Source organism: Chelonoidis abingdonii, chromosome 6, assembly GCF_003597395.2.
Source record: "Chelonoidis abingdonii isolate Lonesome George chromosome 6, CheloAbing_2.0, whole genome shotgun sequence".
In the NCBI taxonomy this organism is placed as follows: domain Eukaryota; kingdom Metazoa; phylum Chordata; order Testudines; family Testudinidae; genus Chelonoidis; species Chelonoidis abingdonii.
Window position 1 is genome coordinate 122056312 of NC_133774.1, and position 15521 is coordinate 122071832.

At 44.8% G+C, this 15521-nt stretch overlaps 1 protein-coding gene across 4 annotated transcripts in view; it reads left to right on the forward strand.

Annotated features, from left to right (window-relative positions):
• The first annotated feature begins 2775 nt into the window (after positions 1–2775).
• LPAR1 (lysophosphatidic acid receptor 1) overlaps positions 2776–15521 on the forward strand; it is a 122994-nt gene continuing 110248 nt past the window's right edge. The window contains exon 1 of one of the 4 annotated variants that reach the window (XM_032764939.2): positions 2776–2925. The gene's annotated coding sequence lies outside the window, so the exon portion shown is untranslated. Of the gene's footprint in view, positions 2926–3427; positions 3747–4330; positions 5035–15521 lie in introns of those variants that run through there. The other 3 variants (XM_032764941.2, XM_032764943.2, XM_032764944.2) reach the window with 3 other exon arrangements.

Below are 15521 nucleotides of genomic sequence, written 5' to 3' on the forward strand. Positions count from 1 at the left end.
CAAAACCTGATCCATTTTTGGTTGCCTGGGTTATAGCCTGGATTTTTATACAGTTTTAGCAATTCCATATTCTGCTTTGCATTTCAGATGCATGCAGACCTACACACTCTGAAATACAAACTGGAAACACAACATTGCTGAATATTTCTTCTTCACCTTCCACTCTCAGTTACTAAAACAATTCCATCATGGCTCAGTCCTCAACAAACACATACTCCGGGCCATGCTTTGAAAGAGAGTGGAGGGATCACACCCTGCAACTGCCTTTCACACATGAACATTTACAAGGGTTGCTGAGGTCCACCTGAAAACTTGAATGCTGAGTTTCCTGACTTTTGCAAATTGATAATCTTATTGGTGCATTGAAGATACATCTTCCTCATATGCTGTCTCTTCAAATTAATCACAAATAATATGGTCCTCTGTAGCTTTAAGAGGACAGTAGACTCTCCATTAGCTTTCAACTATAGTAGTAGTCCTGACACACCCTTTCATGTATGCAGCCACACTCTGTGTAGACCCATCATCAATGCCTGGTCCTCAATTGCCACAACACCCACTCTATAAAGTTACAAGTGCTGAAAATGAGGTGAGGTGTAAGTTTTTAAATTCTTAGCGGTATGTATAATGTAGATAATACATGAATGCTAATATTGAGGAAAAAAATCAGCCAGTGTCGTCTTAAAATAACTTCAGTACTCCCCTTCCCAGTTTAAAAACAAAGAGTGTAATTCTTCTCTGATTAACTCCAGTTGTATGAACTATTGAAACTTTGTAATGTAGTTACTGTTTCTTTACACTGATATAACTGCCAGGAGACTCAGGCCTGGAGTTTGTAATGAAATGCTGACAGAACTTCTAACGATGGGGTGTTGCTCTAATACATTTTTGCATACAATAGGCAAGCAGGATTCATTATTTCATAGCATGTACCTCTCAAGGGTACATGGAAAAAGCTGATATCTAGAAGACAATATGCAGTGGGCTCCATTGCAACTGGTCTTTGAGAACTGTCCCGACTGCACAGAATAAGAGATCCTTGCAAGATATATACAAATAATGCACAAAGGTTTAATCTGGTGATATCATAAATCCAGATTGGACCACATTTGATTTAAAAAACTTTACTTTTTTATTATTATTATTTTTTGTTGTTGTTGGGTAAAGAACTGGAATCCACTAGCAAGGAAGGGGATTTAGGGATTCATGAAGCCCAGAGATGTCAGGATGGAGAAAGAGAAGCTTATTTTAAGACTAAATAGGTAGCATGTTTGTGAAAAGCAAGGGAGAGTTTCAGACAGGAGGAGACTGTTGAGTTACATGAGGTAAGACAGAGGAATGAATGGAAAGGGAGGGAAGCAGATGAGGCTTTCATGTTGTGAAGAGGAAAGGCAAGGAGATAGATGGCAAAAAAGTCTGTGGAGAAAAACGGAAGTCTTTATTAATAATCAGTGGATAGGAGGATGTCATAGGGGATTGGATTTATAAAGCAAGTGCTCCCCACCCTCAATGTAATGATAACGAAACCAGCAGTTTTTGCATGGATTTCAGGAAACTGTTCCCCTCACCAATCCCGTGTGATATAGATGCAGCCTAAGTTATAGTGCAGGGGTAGGCAACCTATGGCATGCGTACTGAAGGCAGCATGCAAGCTGATTTTCAGTGACACTCACACTGCCCGGGTCCTGGCCACCGCTCTGGGAGGGGGGCTCTGCATTTTAACTTAATTTTAAATGAAGTTTCTTAAACATTTTAAAAACCTTATTTACTTTACATACAACAATAGTTTAGTTATATATTATAGACTTATAGAAAGAGACCTTCTAAAAAGCGTTAAATATATAGACATCGAAGACCCTTAAAATTTAGAGTGAATAAATGAAGACCTTGTAGCAGCACTTCTGAAAGATGCCAACCCCTCCTATAGTTTTGCTATCCAGAACGGCCTGAAGTGACTGTGGTGGAGAGAAATGAAATGAATTGAAACCCTGAGTCCTGGTGAAACTATGATGCACAATGTACCGACGGAGTGGTGTGTGTGCGGGGGTGGTGGGAGTATGAATGGGGATCGCGACAGTTCCGAGACTGGGTTAATAAATACGGTGCTAAAAAGTAAAAGGGAGAACGGCGAGTGAATGAGAGGAAGAGGCGCCAGACACAGGGCACAGCAGAATTTGCTGGACTGGCACAATTACAGGGAGACAAAACAGGGAGGGAAGTGGAGGCGGGGGAAGAAAACCACCGGGGCTTAGGTGGGGCAGTGGGGCATGAGCATGGGTGAGGGCGAAGCTGGAACAGTGTGTGGGGCATGGGGCAGGGGGCAAACAGAGGGGTGGTGGGTGCAGGGGGGAATAAGCATGGGACAGCATTGTGTGGGGCAGCAGGGAACGAGGGCATGAGCATGGGCGCAGCAGGAAGGGTGTGTGAAGCAGTGGGATGAGGAGGCACGTGGTGGGATGGATGTGGGGCAGGTGGGAGAGGGGCATGAGCATAGGTGCAGCTGATAAGGGTGTGGGAGCAGTGTAGGGGGGGGCATAACCATGGCAGGGAGCAAGATAGAGGGGATGGGGAGGAGATGGGGTGTGCAGGGCAAGCTGAGGCGCCCGCGCGAGCGCGGGAAAGCGGGCTTGATCAACGGAGCAGGCAGGCGGACGATCCCCGCAGCGGCCGGGAGTGCGGGGGGGCGAACGCGTCTCGCGCGCCCCTCCCCCCGGCAACAGGCGCGCCCACGGCGCAGCCCGACCCGGCCGCCCCGCTGCCTGCGCGGCGCCCTGCGCTCTCGGAGCCGCTGCCCCTGGCTCGCAGCGGGGTGGGGGAGGAGGCGGAGGAGCCCAGCCTGGGCGCGCCCCCCGCGCGGCTCTCCCGCCGCAGAGGGAGCGGGCTGTGCGCGGCTGCAGGCGGAGGGGGCGAGCTCGGCCAGTCCAGGTAACGGGGGGACAGGCGGGGAGACTGTCCGGCTTTGCGTCTGTCCGTCCGTAATGCCCCTTTCTGCGCCCTGGCCAGCCGCTGCTTTAACCTCCGTCCCCCGCTCCTCTGGCGAGAGCTTAGCATCGGGTCCTAGCAAACCCCCCCCCCCCCAGGCTGGGCATAGCCCCCCAGCCGCTGATCCTGTGCAAGTCAGCGATGGCTTTTTGGGGTGGTGGGGAATGAAACGCTGCTGCTGCTCGGACGGTGGTTTGGGGCATGAAGAACTTGCAAGCGTTTCACTGCCGCTGTTTTAAGCTGCGGATACGTCTGGGGCTTTTGAGCGGCTGGGCTCCTCTTGGATTTGTCTCGGCTCTTAGTCCAAGTGCAACGTAGGAAATGAGGCTCGCTCCACGCAGCACGCGGGCTGTGAAAACTTGCCTGATCGCCCGTGTGTTTCCACGCGGGTGGCACTTCGCGTTGTATATTAAGCTTTGTTCTAGTTAGTAAAGTGGCTTTTTGTCTTCAGTATCTTAGCCAGTGTCGAGCATCACTGAACGGGTCATAATGGTTTAGCTTTATTATTTTTTTCGCTGCGTTATTCCCCTCTCATGATCCCAACCACAGCTTGGCTTTTAGCTCCGACCAGCCAAAAGGAATCAAAGGAAGGGGAGGGACCTAGGTTTGAGTTGGAGGCTGGAGTTTTCGAGACTTGTCGCTCTGGAATACCGTGTTCAAAGTTTATTTTGTGTCTTTTCTTTAATGCCACATGGTCTTTGATGTCCAAGAGTGAAGCTATCTTAGACCTACTACTTCCATCTTGGCTGAGGTGGTTGATACAGGTGAGGAGCTCCAGCTCTTAATGGTTAACCCTTTCACTGCCTGGATCTCTCCTGTACCCCCGCAGGTCTCTTACTCATGCTGCTGAGAACTTGACATACCAGATTCTACCAGCCTGGTTATTAATTCATACACTCTTGAAACAAATGTGTGTATTTTCTATTTTGGGATCTGAATCTTTGATTTATTGGTGCATGTATGTATGAATATTGACAGCATCTAACTATCACCTATTACTCTGTGTGTGTGTTATATAGTGTGTTGTCCTGTAAATAGCTTACCACTAATCATGTTTAATAGGCAATCTTGCTAGACAAGTCCTGTTTCTTCTGGACTAACATAACTATTCAAACAGTTAAAAATCTGCCTAGAATAAGTAGTGGTCATTTCTTTCATTAATGGACATTAACAGTGCTGCCAGCATTGATTTACTTAGGGCTAGTACAGCTTTTCCATGCAATGTCTCTGGATTTCTCTATACCAGACACATACTGAAAAGTCCTACTTCAGTGGTTGCCACCTCTTTTTTCTATCAGTCACTTAAAAGAAAAGCTTGCTTAATAGAGACCAAAACCCTATTGCCAACATTATCAACTACAGTCTGAGTATTCTAGTGGAACTTGTAAAAGGAAAGGACAAGAGGAGGGACTATAATTCAGTGAATGAAGAGCAGATGGGAATGCAGGCGTATGAACAAGTTAAGAGAAGAGTGAGCTGCAGGAAAGTTTGAAGACAAAAGAGTTGAAGTTAAACTAAAGGAGAAGAAAGAGGAGCAGGAAAGAGCGAGTAGAACCAGAGTGAAACAGGAGATGGAGAGACCTATTCTGTTCCTCTCCCTCCCATTATTTCCCCCCTTTCTACTTTTCTCCCACCTTTTGTGGTGACTTGGAAACTTCTCTGCCTGGAAATTCAATAAAAGATTCTTTTGATAGATTTTCTATCAATATTTCTCCTCTCCAAACTCCCATTGATATGAGCTGTCTTCATCATCCAGCCTTTAATCATGGGAGCCTTTCTCCTTGTTTTCTTACATCCCCTGACTTCTACAAAGATCCATGGCTTCTGTTGATTGAGAAGTAGAAACTCTTTTTTTTAATATTTTTCCCTCACTGCTATAATCTTTTAAAAGTTTGAGAAAATATGGCTTCTGAGCTTCAGTAGATGACATACCTTCTGTAACTTTTTGTTTAAATTTTGGCTGGCTGTGACTTGACTTCGGTTAGACGAAACTGCTGGAGAAGAAAGTGAGTGGATCTTTAGAAAGAAAGAGACGCTCTCATGCCAAGTCAGGTTTGTTACGTTGTCCCATCTGGTTTAAAATGAGTTACTAAGGTCTGAGAATCATGTTTCAATTTGGCAGTCAAAATTGCATGCCATGCAGCCTTCTACTAGCATGAGTATACTGTGTCATTAAAATGAAATATTCCAGTGGTTTCAGCAACAGATTAGATATTGACATTAATTAGAGTCTCTATACAGAACTGGTTACCGTGATTTTATTTATAAACGCTCAATTATATAACCCTTTTGATAGGTCCATGCATAAGATTTGTATTTACAGTTGAACCTCAGAGTTATGAACTGACAAGTCAACCGCACACCTCATTTGAAACCAGAAGTACACAATCAGGCAGCTGCAGAGGACCCCTCTTTCCCCCTGCCCCCTCCCCCAAAAAGGCAACTCCAGTACATTACTGTGTTAAATGTAAACTACTAAAAAACAAAGAGAGAGCAGCATTTTTCTTCTGCATAGTAAATTTTCAAAGCTGCATTAAATCAGTGTTCTGCTGTAAACTTTTGAAAGAACAGCCATAATGTTTTGTTCAGAGTTAGGAACAGCCTCCATTCCCCAGGTATTCATAACTCTGAGGTTCTACTGTAATACAAACCTGTAAATTATATTAATGACTCAAAAGGGATCTGGTGATCTTGGGTGGTATGTATGTGGTTTTTGTTTTGTTTAGGATTTAACCAAAATAATTAAGAAAACACATTTAAGTGTACTTCAGAGAGCTCTCTTTTTGAATTCTGCCATTCGATGTTGTTCACTTGTATTAAGTTTTTCATTGTTGGGGTAGTGGAAAGTGGGTGCTTAACTCTTAGTTACTGACTCCCTGGAATAATTATCAGCTGTGCAGAGAGAGTTACAGAAGAAAAACTTCAGGAGAAAAGTGATTAGTGACATTTCCTTTCCCCTCTACTTCAAAACACATGGCTTAAAAATGAAAAACAGCTTTTGAGCCAAAACATTTGTGAGCTACAAAATGGTTAGTAACTCAACCAGTGATCTGTGCAAGTAGGTAACAATTAACTCATATTAAGAGGTGTGAAGAGATCAAGGTGTCAAGATGAAAGGTTTGTCACTGGGAAGTTTTGCAGTGCATTATAAATACAAAACAATAATTGATTTCATGCTAAGAAATGCAAAGAGAAAATTGGACAACTGTTAAAGCATTCTCAGCACAGGAATGAAGCTTGTTGGAAAATTATAATGCAGAGCTGAAGGAGGAATTGTTTGGAACCTAAACGTAGATAGGGCAGACAGTAACACAGTTGTGATGAACAGCTCAGAGTACCCTAATGAGGAGTGTGTTGCTTCAGGAGGGCCTGATCATAGGGCTTGTCTACACTTATATTTTGTAGCACTCTAATTTGGTGGCTCAGGGGGGTGAAAAATCACACACCCCCCTGAAGCGCAGCAAGTCTGAGCGTTTTAAAGCGCTAGTGTCGACACGCTCCGAGCACTGGGAGCCAATCCCCTCATGGAGGTGGATTACCAGAAGCGTCGGGAGAGCTCTCTCCCAGTGCTTGCACACGACCACACTCACAGTTCAAAGCGCTTTGAAGTTTCCAGTGTAGCCATGCCCTTACTGTAACAGGGGTTTTGTGAAATCTTTCATTGAACTTAACGTGGCCAAAGTTAAATAGAAGTCTCTCGTTTAAACCAATAGAATAATATTTCTTTAAGCAGCTTCCCTCCTTGGGATTGTTTCACCATTTTGTCTCTTTCAGTTCCCAGATGTTTTGTTCATTAACTTCCAGATGTGAGATATTTCCATCAGAAATCTTAAGTGCTGGGGGTTGGGCAATGTTACGTGGTGTCACCATGCTAACTTTTTATAAAACATATTACAGTGCCCAAGCAGTAAAGTGCAGAAGTCATATATGGTGACCGATTATATGTGAATATAGCTTGCTTTCCCCCCCCCCCCCAATACCTTGTGTAGTTTTGCATCTTAAGAAAGCATGTGTCCACTTTGCATATATACTTGATTCTGGTGGATCAGGAACACCTAGAAAAAGCCCAAGGAATGAAATGGTTACACAGTGGGACTGGTATTTTTGAAAAATGGCAATAAGAATATAATTTGGGTCTGTCAACTTTAGCTGTCCTCTTTAGGGAATGAAAGCTGTATGTATTTTTAAGGGACACTGTCAATTCAAAACTTCAGACTTAAGTGCCATTTTTAACTGCAGTTGTGACAAATAATACCAAAATAAGAAATATGTAACTGAAAAAGTCTAGTCTTCTCAGTGTGTTTACTTTGTGGATTAACATCTTGTCCATAGTCAGTTTCATTGTCTCCCCCCCACATCCCCTCCACACACAGTTTTCTCTCTTGTTTGTGAGGATCTTTTAAACAGCAACAAAAGAGAGAAAGAGACTTTTAAAAATAGGAAAATGAGGTTGTAGATATTAGCAGAAACTCTTCTTTTAATTGACTAGATTTTGAATTGAAAGGGCTACTTTGATATCAGGTGATTATAATTTCCCTTTTGAAGGGAAGAGGTTTGGGACTGACCCATTTTTAGCTGTTGGAATTAAATGATATGAAAATAAATCCATATTATTTCCCAATAAATTTGCTTATGAGCTATTTTAAGTAATAGTCAAAATACAACTTTCACCATGTGTGTTTTGCAACAATGTGTCTGCATATGCTTTTAGGCAATGTTATATAAACATTACATTCTATAATACTGTGGTGTAAGAACTGTACTGAAAATTTTCAAGTAACTGGGGAAGTACAATTTTTTTTAAAAGAAATTTTAAAGGGCTTGATCCAAAGGCCATGCATGTCAGTGATAACACCCACATTGACTTCAATGGACTTTGGATTAAGTCCAAAGTTAGGATTTAGATGAGGAAGACAAGATTGCTTCCAGAAAGGAAAGTAGTACTCCATAGGAAAAAACAAAAATAAAAAACAGCTGTTTGGGTTTTGTTTTTCTAGGTTAATCTTTATGGTATAACTGCTTTAAAAGAAGTGGAAATATTGCCAGTACATTCTCAGTGTTTCAGTACTTGACCTATAACAAAATGGTAACATATGAAACAGGTTCAGTATTTTGTTTTTGTTTTTTAAGTGAAGAAACAGAGAAAAGTATATGAAAAATGTCTGCTCTAATATCTCCAGCCTGCTTCTTCCTCCCTTTCTGTTCCCACCCACCCTCTTCCCAGTAGCCCTAAGCTGATTAAAAGTATCCCTGAATTCCAGATTCTTGGGTGTTGTTGGGTGGAAGAATACGCTCTAGAATTTGAATATGTTCTAATATGAAAATGCAAATACTATTTTACACATTTGTAACCGGACCATGTGTCATAAATGGATAGGTAGGTAAGGGTTAAGTTTCTTTTACCTGAAAAGGGTAACCGAACACCTGACCAGAGGACCAATCAGAGAACTGGATTGTTTAAAGTCAGGGGCGGGAATTTGTATACTCGGGGTCTTTGTTGTTTTCTTAGCTATGAGGAAACAAGTTCTTCTTCTAATCTCTCCTAATACTTTTCTAAACATTGTAAGTACCCCATGGAACGCAAAGTAATTCAGCTTATGATGGTCTTATGGGGTGTATATTTACACTTATGTATTCTGTTGTGCTTGGTTATTGGGCTAATCTTAAATCAGACTGTTTCTTTATATTTTCTTATAAGCACGAGCCTGATAATTGAGTTCTTAATGCAAGATGATTGTTTTAATTTTCTTTCTTCTTTTCTATAAAGTTTTCCTTGTTTAAACCTTGTGATAAGTTCGTTTCCTAGTGGGCAAAGGGAAAAGCCAGGCTGTGGGCTATTTCTATTGGGGTCCAGGGAAGAGCAGACTTACGGGAAAGAGACGAAGAATTCTCTCTGTGTCTCTGTGGTTACAGTTTTTTCCTCGTTCCTGAGCAAGGGGGGTGGCAGAGCCCAGCTGTGGGGTATTTTGCATCTCAATTGTCTGAGGAAGGCAGAAAAGTGGTTTCTTCTTCACCCAGTTAGCCAGCGAGGCAGCCTGAGAAGGAGGGGGAAGGGTTATTGTCCCTGCTTTTAGCATCCAAGGGATTGGGAATCTGGGTTCCATCAGCCAAGGGGGTTGGGACACCAAGAGGAGGCAAGGGGGGATCAGGCCCCATAGATTATTCCTGATCTGGTGGCAGCGAGAATATCAAGCTGGTATGAGCTTGGGGTTTCAGGTAAGCCCCAAATTGGACGCAAAAGTCCAGGGTTTGGGACAGGACCAGACTGGGGGACACTACAGTCCAGGTCTGGGAATGGACGGCTAGATTTACCACATGGTGTGCAGCGGATGGGAGTATAACCATAAGCAGAGCTACATTAATTTTTTCCCTGCTAGGCATTAGCAGGCAAAGAAATTGGGTTTAAAGGGCGACAGAAAAAAACAAAAAAATTTTTTTTTTCTTTACCCTGCTGTTCAGCAGGCGCATTTTTAGTAAGGCTCATTAAAGAGACCATTTAAGAGTCATTTGGTTGATACAATAGCCTCTCTTCAGAGGGCCTTGCAGCAATCACAGTCCAGGGAGGAAAAGATGGTTTTAACAGACAGCAAATTTTTTTTTTCTTTGCTCCTGCTGCTCTTGGCATCTTACTTTAAGGAAGACAGGGGTTTTACAGGCTAGAGAGCTTGAAATTTTTTTCCTGAACTAGCAGCTTGCAATATTTTTTTTTTTTCAGTCATTTAAAGAGGCCCATTACAGATCTTTTTAGTTAAACATTGAAACTTAAGTACCCGCACAGCAAACTCACGAGGTAAATACAGTAGCTTGTTTGGTTCATTGACCATCCAAACAGAGCTAGGACAATCTCAGCAGGCAGAAAGCCAGCAATTCTGACGCCCAGAGAACCGCCAGAGGGCACGTCCAACACAAGAAACAAACCATAGTTCAAAAAGATGAGCAGAAAGGAAAGAGCCCGGCTACAGCCCAAGACCGAAATAAAACATAGGAGACAGCGAACTAATTAAGGCCGAACAAGATGCCAGGAGGCAGCTCACCGCAATAAACCCTACACGAGGGCAACCCAAAAACCCCACCTCACAACCAAGAAACCGCAGACACCCCTATCCTTCCACCTCACCAGTCTCAGTGATTTCCCTTCATCCGTAACCCGTTATGCTGGAAATGCTATCACGTATGAAACGGGAATTATCAAGGCCAACTGCCCAAAGGCCAACTGCCCGAATAACCCCACCCGGGTGCAAGTCATTGCACCCAGCGGACCTAAGACCCCCAGGCCGATACCTCTCTCAAATCCCCTGGAGCAAAGGGAAAGCTGAGAGTGGGCGGAAAGAAGGTTACCGCGTGGAGAGACACGGGAGCACAAGTGCAGCTATCCACCAATCCTTCGTCGATCCCAACTCATCAACCAGGGGCCAAAGTGACCATTTAACCCTCATTCACAAGCTGTGGACTTGCCATACAGCTGGAACTGCCTGTCCAAGTTTTTTTTTACAAAGCGGTCAGGAATTGGACTTTTGCAGATGAATTCCTATGCTGGTTGGCAAGTTAAGCAGTCCAGAGAGAAGGAATGGTTACACGCAGCAAACCAGAACAGCTTCCAGACCCATTCCTATTCTTGAGCCCGTCCACAAGAGAACCTGTCTGTGTTACCAGGACCAGACTGAGGTAGTGGACCGCGGATTCCCGTGTCACGGCTGAACCAGCCACAAACCTCCAGTCCCAGACCCGGAACTGAACAGCAACCAGCACAACAAGCGCAACCACACCTTCAACCCCATGCCAGAAGGACCAACGAGCCTAACTGGCAGAAGCAACAAGCCAACCATACCAAAAGGGCTCAGGCAGAGCCTGAAATACCACCAGGTGCACCCAGCGACGGACTCAAACCCATCAATTTCATCACTTCCAGAGGGACCAAGCCAAGCCAGCCCTGAGGAAGAACTGGAGTCCCAGCTTCAAGGGAACAGTTCCGGACTGAGCAGGAAGCAGTGATAACCTTCAGACAGCTTGGGCGGCGGCACGGAGCAACCCACCGCCTCTCAGCTCTTCTGCACCAACTCCCGTTTGGTTATAACCAGGACTTTTATACAGGGAAATTCTTTCTGGTGGACGCAGGAACAAGGGCCACTGCACAAGCGGTCTGTGGTTCCAACTAATACAGGGGGAGCTCTTGAGCTTAGCCCATGATCATCCCAGTAGTCAGCGGGGTGAACAGAACCCAAAGACAGGTTGGGAAGTCTTTCTACTGGGAGGGAGGGCAAGGAAGTTGCCCGGTTGTCCAGTCTTGTGAGCTGTGCAAAGAGTCGGAAAGCCTCAAGATCTGGCCAAGGCCCCTCTCCAGCCACTCCCCAATTAATTGAGGTCCCATTTCAGCGAGTAGCTTGTGGATATCTGGGTCCTTTTCCCGAGAAAGACACCCAGGGGAAAGCAGTACGTACTGAACTTCGTGGACTTTGCGACCCGATGGCCAGAAGCAGTGGCCTCTAGGTAACACCAGACTAAAGCAGTGTGCCAGGCCCTAACCGACATTTTCACCAGGGTCGGTTGGCCCTCCGAAATCGTTACGATTCAGGATCTAATTTCCTGGCAGGCACCATGAGGACCTGTGGAAAAAATCATGGGGTGAATCACTTGGTTGCCACCCCATACCACCATCAACAATGGCCTCGTAGAAAGTTTAATGGAACCTTGGGGCCATGATCCGTAATTCGTAAATGAATACTCCAATGACTGGACCTAGTATTGCAGCAGTTGCTCTTTGCTTACAGGGCTGTACCGCATCCCAGTTTAGGTTCTCACCTCTTGAACTTGTGTATGGCCATGAAGTTAAGGGGCCTTACAGTTGGTGAAGCACCAATGGGAGGTGATTTTTACACCTCGCCAGGGACTAACATTCTGGATTTTGTGAGCAACTTACAAAACACCCTCCGCCATTCTCTAGCCCTCGCTAGAGAAAACCTACAGGATATTAGGGAGAGCAAAAGGCCTGGTACGATAAACATACCAAGAACCGTCTTCAAGACAGGAGACCGGGTTATGGTCTTAAAGGCGCAACAGGTCCATAAGATGGAAACATCCTGAAGGGGCCATTCACAGTCCAAGAGCGCCTGGAGCTGTTAACTATCTCATAGCATTTCCCGATTCCTCACTAAAACCAAAGTGTACCATGTTAATTCTCTCAGCCCTTTTATTCCAGAGACTTACAGGTTTGTCAGTTTACAGTCCAGGGAGCAGAGGACGCAGAGTGGCCTGATGGGGTTACTATAACGGCAGAAAGGACGGCGGCGTGGAAGAGGTGACCCTCTCAACCACCCTGGAACGTCTGCAGCGGCAACAAATCCAGGAGCTGTGCACCAACTTCGCCCATTGTTCTCAGCCACTCCAGACTGACTGAACGGGCCATACCACTCCATCGACACAGGTAATGCTCACCCATTAGAACACCACCTACCGGTGTCCCCTCACGCACAGGCTGCTAAACAGCGGGAAATCCAGAATATGCTACAAATGGGTATAATCCGCTCATCTACCAGTGCATGGGCATCTCCAGTAGTTCTGGTACCCAAACCAGATGGGGAAATAGCTTTTGTGTGCACTACCGTAAGCTAAAATGCAGTGACTCGTCCAGACACACTATCCAATGCCACGCACCGATGAGCTATTGGAAAGTTGGGACGTGCCCAGTTTATCTCTACCATAGACTTAACAAGGGGTACTGGCAAGTACCACTAGATGAACTGCCAAGGAAAGGTCAGCATTCGTCACCCCTGCAGGGGTATATGAATTAATGTACTTCCTTTCGGGCTGCGCAATGCACCCGCCACCTTTCAGAGACTGGTAGATGGTCTACTAGCAGGACTGGGAGAATATGCAGTGGCCTACCTCGATGATGTGGCCATTTTTTCTGACTCCTGGCCCGCATACCTAGAACACCTGGAAAGGTCTTTGACCGTACAGGCAGCAGGACTAACTGTTAAGGCCAAAAAGTGTCAAATAGGCCAAAACAGAGTGACTTACCTGGACATCAGGTGGATCGAGGAACCATAAACCCCTACAGGCAAGGTGGAGGCTATCCAAAAGTGGCCTGCCCAAAGTCAAGAAACAGGTCCAATCTTTCTTAGGCTTGGCCGGGTATTACAGGCGATTTGTACCACACTACAGCACAATCGCTGCACCACTGACCGACCTGACCAAAAAGCCCCAGCCAACTACAGTTAAATGGACTGATCAGTGTCAGGAAGCCTTACCCAACTGAAGGCGACGCTCACGTCTGACCCTGTGCTAAGGCCCCAGACTTTGACAACCATTCCTAGTAACCACCGATGCATCTGAGCGTGGTATAGGAGCAGTTCTTATGCAGAAGGACCGGATCAGAACTTCCATCCTGTCGTGTTCCTCAGCAAGAAACTATCTGAGAGGGAAAGTCACTGGTCAGTCAGTGAAAAGAAGCTATGCCATTGTGTACGCCCTGGAAAAGCTACGCCCATACGTTTGGGACGGCGGTCCAGCTACAACTGACCATGCTGCGCTAAAGTGGCTTCATACAGCCAAAGGCAACAACAAGAAACTACTTCGGTGGATCTAGCTCTCAAGATTTTGATTCGAAATCCGACACATTCAGGAGCTTCTAACAAAGTAGCTGATGCACTCTCCCGTGAGAGTTTCCCAGAATACACTGGTTAAAACTTTTCCTGACAATGTTAAAGTCTTGTACTTTGCATGCTTTTATTTCTATGTGCATGTGTTTGTATCCTCTGTTTAGTTAAAGTTTTAGGTAGAAATCACCTCCAGTGAAGTTTCTACTGTCGGTGATTGGGGGCGGTCATAAATGGATAGGTAGGTAAGAGTTAAGTTTCTTTTACCTGAAAAGGGTAACCGAACACCTGACCAGAGGACCAATCAGAGACTGGATGTTTAAAGTCAGGGGCGGGAATTTGTATACTCGGGTCTTTGTTGTTTCTTCTAGCTATGAGGAAACAAGTCTCTTCTAATTCTCTCTAATACTCTTCTAAAAATCTGTAAGTACCAGGAACCGCAAAGTATTCAGCTATGATGGTCTTTGGGGTGATTTACCTGATGTTAATTTGTTGTGCTGGTTTAATTGGGCATCTTTAAATCAGACTGTTTCTTTATTTTTCTTATAAGCAAGAGCCTGTATTGAGTTCTTAATGCAAGATGATTGTTTATTTTTCTTCTTTTCTATAAAGTTTTCTTGTTAAACCTTGTGAAAGTTCTTTTCTAGGGAGGCAAAGGAAAAGCAGGCTGTGGCTATTTCCTATTTGGGTCCAGGGAAAGAGCAGACTACGGGAGAGACGAAGAATTCCTCTGTTCTCTGGTGGTTACAGTTTTTCCTCGTTCCTGGAGCAAGGGGGGTGCAGAGCCCAGCTGTGGTATTTGCATCTCCATTGTCCTGAGGGAAGCAGAAAAGCTGGTTTCTTCCTTCACCCAGGTTAGCCGCGAGGCAGCCTGAGAAGGGGGGAGGGGTTATTGTCCCTGCTTTAGCATCCAAGGGATTGGGAATTGGGTGTCCACCAAGGGAGGGTTGGGACACCAGAGGGAGGCAAGGGGGATCAGGCCCCATAGATAATTCCTGATCTGGTGGCAGCGAGAATATCCAAGCTGGTAGTGAGCTTGGGGGAGTTTCAGGTAAGCCCCCAAACTTTGGACGCAAAAGTCCAGGTTTGGGACAGGACCAGACTGGTGGACACTAAAGTCCAGGTCTGGGACTGGACGGCTAGATTACCACACCATGAAAAGTATAGTTTGTATGACAACAGTTTGTCTATATATGCTCCTTTCTCAATTGGCTTCTCCGTTTTCAGACTGCCCATGGCTCTGCTTTTCTGTATGGTGGAACAATATTCTTTCTAAAATCAATATGACCTATTCATAGCTTTTGCAGAGATAGTTTGCTCTGCACGAACCAACTTGTTAATCATGCTGTATGTCCTGCATCCTCTTCTTAGAAAGTCTGCCTTCGTTTTGACTCCACAATGCAGACAATTAGAGTAGTGGGTATAAAACTATGAGTAGTTTAGTTCAAGTGGTGTTTACTCTAGAGGAAAGAGGAATTTCATCTTAAAAAGAAAACAAATGTTCTTCTTCTACTTCTGACAGGAAAAAAAAATTACCCTTAGACTTGTGTGTCTGTTCAGGTTAAAAGATCCTGGTTGGCTGGCATGTTTTACCTCTTTCTGACAGTGTGTGCAGACATCTGGTGCGGATATGATATCCATGTTGCCTCTGACTCTGTTTAGGTCAATTTGGGGATGAATGGCCTGGACAGAATCCTGCACTGGCAAATGTGGTGACACTTATTTTTAAAATTATTATCAGGGAAGTTAGATGATTAAAATTACCCCATTTCTAATGGGGAAATACAGGGCAAGGTATGGCTAAGCATTGTCCCTTGCAGTTTCATAGCCTGCAGTTCTCACACAAGCGGCTATATAGGTGATCTGTTCAGTGGATATTTTGAGCAGAGAACAAGAAAATAGTTTGCAGTTACATCGAAAAATGAGACTAAATGATATTAGCGG